This window comes from Zonotrichia leucophrys, chromosome 3 (genome assembly GCF_028769735.1).
Source record: "Zonotrichia leucophrys gambelii isolate GWCS_2022_RI chromosome 3, RI_Zleu_2.0, whole genome shotgun sequence".
Taxonomy (NCBI): domain Eukaryota; kingdom Metazoa; phylum Chordata; class Aves; order Passeriformes; family Passerellidae; genus Zonotrichia; species Zonotrichia leucophrys.
In genome coordinates this window covers 107,179,011-107,185,319 of record NC_088172.1, presented here as the reverse complement: position 1 = coordinate 107,185,319, position 6,309 = coordinate 107,179,011, and positions in this window count along the sequence as shown.

The window sequence follows — 6,309 nt, the reverse complement described above, 5'->3', positions numbered from 1 at the left end:
AGTTTTTTACTTTAAACTCCTGTGTTTTATTTCTTTTTCAGTCCTGCCTAGGGATACCACCTCTGTCTCCCAGGTGAAGCATTCAGCCATCTTTCAATGGGCCCACTGAGAGCACTCAGGAGCAAATGGCCCCATCTGGAGTGGGGCAGGAGCACAAAGGCCAGAGCCATGTAGCCAGAAAGGAAGATGGGGTGACAGGAATGGCATCCTGGCATCCCTTCCCTGTCCCATGGAGGATGAGCATTTCCTGCCTTGTGCACTGAGCAAGGTACGAGTCCTGTGGGAAAACCAGTGTGTTATCCTGCAAGCAAGGGCTGCTCCTGAAGCTATGTGTGGACAAGCTTAATTAATTCTGTCCCTTTTTTTTTGGTGCTTGACATTTGAACTTTGCTTGCAGTGCGGTAATGGAGGAGAGAGGTGAGTGTGTGTGAGCCAGTGAAAGTGGTGTCAGCATTTTGATTAGAACAAGGTTTCCATTCAATGCAGACACATGTCCAACCTGGTACCTGTTTGTTTCCAAGTGATGTGAAGGCCCCCTCAGTTCAGCACACGTCTGGGGGCCCAGGCTTTTAATAGCATGTAATATTAATTTCTGGCAACAGATGAGAGTTAATACATTATGTTTAAATCTGGGATGAGTTGTTGACCAGCTGTGGTCTGTGTGCAGAGATACCAAATGCCTTTCTTTGGATAATGTCAGTTCCAGCCTGCAAAGCACATGTGAGTCAGAGGCAGGACTGAAGACCAGCAAAATTAACCCATTTAATCTTAACCCATTTAATCTTATGGAGCCATGTGTCTCCTGCAGAGCATTTGGTGCAGTTATTCTCTAATGATTTATGCATTTCAGAAAGTTCTGGGTGAGATGGCTCTTTTTTCAGTGCAGCATGTCAGTCAGTGCGGGTGGGGGGTTTCTGCCCTTGTGTCTGCATCAGAGAGGTAAATTGGGTAAGCAGAGGCATGAATTATTTGCATGAAGCTGAGATGGTGAATGTGTTATCTCAACAGCAGAAAAGGAAATGGTTCTCTATAGATTATTAGTTACTGAAAAAGCAAAGGCATGTCTTTTGTTGCCACCACACCACTGGTCTGACTGTTGAGTAGATATGGATCAATATCTCCCCTTCCTCCTCAACCCCCTCCTTGCTCTTCACATTTTCACTTGGGCTGAGGTGAAGAGGTTTCACTTTAATTTATGTCATTCTTGTATTGCCAAATGGCATGCCAGGGCAACCGATCCGGGTGTGATCTGACTCTCTGTTGTGTGCTCTCACATGCAATGCCCTCGTGGGAAAATGCTGAGAGAAAATGGAAATTTAAGCTGTGCACCTAGCCACTGTGGTTTTTTGGGTTTTTAATAGTGCTTTGTTTGTGAGGTCCTTTGGGCAGAGAGAGTTTGTGTTGAGTTCAGGGTAGTCATAGCCCATAAGTGAGGATTTCTAAATATTATGATATTGCAGATAGTACTGTAAGCAACTTGTTCTCTCTATGAACAACAAACTGTGTGCAGCTACAGATCAGAGGATCTCAAAACAAGGTACAAATATTAGTCCTACACCACAGCCTGAACAAGTCTTGTACCTATTCTACAAATGAGTTGGGTGCTGTATGGGAAGGTCAACTGACATGTTCCAGACCTCACTACTAGTTAGTGGAGGTGCCAAAACCAGAGCACAGCCATCTTAGCTGCAGGGTCCTTGTTTTCATTGCTTAGCTCTGGCCTTGAAGTATTGAAGTTTTTAGATTAAAAATAAAAAGTTTTTCTTTAAACCTCCATTTTTAGATAAGCTTGATCTTGGATATATTCCCCTGTGTAGATACTCATCGCTGCCTTAGTGTTTAGATTGATCTAAATAATTACACTGAAAATCAGTTTTTAAAAAATGTAGTAAGAATGGCATCAACTGGTATTCCCACACTTAAACAACCCGAATGTGGGGTAAATGAGAACCCCTGTGACTGAAGTCTGTGTCTGAGTCCATCTCTTGATATATTTTTGAAGTCAGACTCACATGGGGTGAGGCATTTCCTTGCGGCTAATGAATGCAGAAGGAGATAATGGGCAAGAGACCAGTGGCAAAGAACTGAGATTTAGCGTGTTCAAGTCTAACAAGGCACTTAGAGTGTTTTGCAGGGGTGTGTGCTGCTTCAGGAAATGGGTTTAATGGTCAGGGAGGGCCCTTGTTTTCCAGCCTTCTCATTTTGGATGAGTAGCTAAGATTTTGAAGGAAACTGGAGAGCACTCTGCCTCCACTAAGGTTTGTCCCCTCTTCTCCTCAGCCTGCCTCTCTGTTGGGTGCTCTCTAGAAGGGTAAGGATAATTCTGCCCTACACTGCAGAAGGGCTTGAGCCATGCTGCCCATGCTCAGCAGCTCTTGAGCCACTCTCACCTGCAGCCACTGCTCCACCTCATCTGCTAGGCTGCTTTTTGAGGTCAAGCAAGACCAACAACAGTGCAGCAAACAATGCAGTCATTCCTGAATATTGTATCTGGAGGGGATTACAAACTCAAGTAGATGTGAGGGAGGAAGGAAATCTACATATAGTTGCTATGTAGGTCATAACTTCATCTTAGAAATACTTGGGTGTTTTATGAACAGTCTCACAGTGATTTGTGGCATGTGGCTCCCAAGGAGGGCAATGGGAACTGGGCTGTCCCCCTGGAGCTGTGCTGAACTCCTCGTAAACAGCTCCTCTCAGTCACAGCCCAGGTAGGTACAGCAGGACAGCCAGTACAGACATTGGTGTGTAGTCTAAAAGCTGGGTGTTTATAGCAAACAGTTGTAAAGACACCAATGCTCATTTGGAAATCGATGCACACTGGGCACAGGTATTACTGTTGAGACCACAAGCCTTTGGAGCAAAACTAAAGCTGCTTTTCAAGGGCCATGGATGTACCTGTCCTGCCCTTCCATTGCTGCCATCTCTAATCATGAGCACAATTTTGGTCAGGGACTTGTGGCCAGTCTTGCTCAGGGCCTGCCCAGGGAGGAATGGGGATGGGCAAGCACATCCTGCAGCTGCCCAGTTTGTATCTGCCAGGCTGTGCCCCCAGTACTGGGACACCAGTGCAAGGGAATGGGGCTGAGGCAGGATGTTAGGGCAAAGGGGATGTAGGAAAAGAGCCCCAGCCCTGGGATCCTGGCTCTGCTAGCTTGGGCCTGTCTAGGGCCTCTCAGGGTGGCACCGAGGCTGTGGCTCTTGAGGTGGCTTATTGCTCCACCGACTGGGTTGTGAGGGCAGATTGGGATGCTCTGCTGAGAAAAAGCCCTTTGGTTGTCACCTCTCTCGTTTCTCTGTGCTTAAAGTGTATTTTCTCAGTTTGCAGTGTCAGGGGGCTGGGTGCACTGTGAAGCAATTTGGATTCTGCATTGATAAGGCGAGTGCAAACTGTCCCCACAGCTCTCGAGAGCAGAATCAAACTGAAACTTACCATTCAGAGTAGAAAGCACATAACACCCACAGCTACAGACATGCACAAATTGCTGTAATATAGGTTAGAAAAGGAGCCCTGTTCTGCACCCTCTAGTCTCATTAAAAACATGCACACAACACCAAATCTTCACTGAATGACTACAAGCACCAGCACATGATCCCTCCTAAACACCCAACTTACTTGTAACGGCTTATTAAAAAGGCAAATTTTCACTTTTCATGTATTCTTGCTCTCCTTAGCACCTGGTTGCAGTTTCTACAGCATTTTTTAACTTCTGTTTTTTTCATGACTGGTTGAGAGTAGAGACCTCTCTGGGACACCACCCAGCCTGGTTAACTGGGTCCCCACCTAGGGACATGGCTCCAGCATGGCCGGAAGAACCAAACTTCTCCCTCTTAGTAATGCCCTTCTGCAAGGAGTTTTGAGGCTGACAAGAAGAGCAGATCTGGTCTGTAATGATGTACAGAACCTGTTCTGTAAAAACAAAAGGTCATCACAATACACAAGGTAGATCAAGAAGGTGAAGGTGGGGAAAAAATGTTTCCTGGGGTTCACAGAGGGACAGTTCTCACACAGAAAATTTTGCCATAGGAAAGCTCAAGGGAGACTAGGAACTATAATATCCAAGAAATCACATTCAAAATGCTGCCTGCCACACTCCTCTTCCTGCCCAAAAGCTGACCACTGCTTTTAAGTTAGGATTTAGTGTGTAAAACTTAACAGGTAAAGGCAGGAGCATTGGGTCTCCCTAACCCCAAGACTGGTATCACATTGTGACAGCTGTCCTCAGCGCAGGTGAACTGGGAAAGAGGTTTTCAGCCTCTGATTTTGCTGTGTGGTTTCAATATTGCAGGAATTGTTTCTCTTCCCAGCACAGTGTGGCCACTTTGGGGCAGGAATGCTGTAAGGAATCTCACTCAGTCCATGGATAAGGAAATGATCAAGGACTTGCTTATTCACAATTAATGGTGAAAAAGAGCTGAAAGCCTTTATTAATCATTGCACAATAAGGAAGTCATACTGGTTTTGCTCCCTTCAATAGGGCTATTTGGTCACACCTACCTAAGTGGTTTGGCATTCCAACCATCTCTCTGCGTGCAGCTGAGGAGGAGGAGGAGGAGGAAGGAAGGAAGGAAGGAAGGGCTTGGCTTCAGCACCACCAAGGTGCCTGGCTGACAGCTCACAGGGAAGAGAGAGCTCTGAGTGTGCATCTCCCTTTCCTCAAGGGCCTGCCATCTCTTTTTAGAGATCTCTGCCCGGAGAATTGCTGGGAAATCTTCCCCAATCTCTTAAAAATGGATGACAGCAGAGTCATGCAGTGTGTCAGAAACTGAGGGCAGTTGGCACAAAGGTGGCCTTCACTGGTGTGCAAATGTGCTCTTTGCCAGCTCTTCCATGTGCCTATGGGGAGAATGGGAAGGGCAGCAGACATGCTGGTTGTAGGATGGGTCTGTTTCAACATCTCATGAAAAATTAAACACTTGTGATTTTGGGAAGTGCCACATCTTTGACAAAAGCTCTTGTTTTTCTGCTGTTCAGGCGAGACTGTGTTGAAGTTACCAAAAAGTCAACCTGTGCTCCCCACATCCCAGGCCAGGCAGCTGCCTTTTCCCTGCCAGCCTACCCCAGCCCTGCACAGAGGAGGGAAACCTCCCTGTCAGTGCCAGGGCGGCTGCTTTGATGTTGTCAGTGAGTTTTTCTTTAGCCACTGTGACAGCCTGTGTTTTGCAGATACCTGCCCCATGATGGGCACATTCCTCAGCCGCACCGCATCCACTCAGCTCCGGCTCATGCAGTAATTAGACAAGTGTTTCCTGGCTGCCTTTAATTACAGCCACAACTATTTCCCTCACTCTAATGCAACACCTCTGAATGACAGCAAACGTTCTGGGCCGCATCCCACACGGTCCCAGCACGTGTTGAGACGCAGCCGTGCACTGGCAGACACTGATTGGAACCCAAAGGGCTCATACCCCCTCAGTGAGTCACATTTTTCATTTTTGACCTCAAGGCCATAATTGCCCTCACTGGGAATTAGCGGTGTCTCCCAGTACCCAGCCGAGAAGCACTGGGCTTTATAAACCAGCCAGAGGGGCAGCAGCATCCTCCCTAAATCCATGCTTAAGTCTATCTCAGCTGTAATTCACCCTGTCCTGTGGCGAAGCAGCTCAGCTGGCAAGGCCACACTGCCCAACACGTTCAGCCCCTCAGCATTTTCCCACTGACACCGCAAGATGGGCATCAGGCCCGCCTGCCCACAGGCCGCCAGCGGCCCTGTGCCAGGGCACGCGGTCTTGCAGGGCCGCATTTGTGGCAGCTCCCAAACTGATGAGCTTTCCCCCCACCCCAGCCCCTTGCTAAGGCTGTTGTGGTTGTCTGACCGGGTGGTGGTGGTGTTGCCATGGCTGAATCCCACTGTAGCACTGCTTGGAGCCCCCAGGCCCTCAGCGGCTCCCGGGGCTTGGGGGCTGCCAGGAACCAAGGCAGCAGCTGCCGCGCTCGGCCTCGCGAGGCTGTGATCTATAACGTGCATTGTCTTTTTATGTAATGTGTTTTATTAAACATCTTCTAAAGCTTACAAGTGTCCCCAGGACATAACTCTCCAGCACAACGTAACGCTTTGCCAAGTAATGAAGTATGATTTATGGCGGTAATGGTTATCCTATGTTTTTTTTTAAAAATTATTACAGCAATAGCTCTGTCGAATATAGGAATATAACATGCTGCATTTGGCACATTTATGACAACAGTGCTCTGGTTTTCTTAACTCCACAGTTCGGTGTTGGCAGTATTTCAAATTCTTGAGACAGATGTTTAAATGAATTTTTTTAAGAGGACAGTGAAATACTTTTAAAACATCATACGGCGCTGAG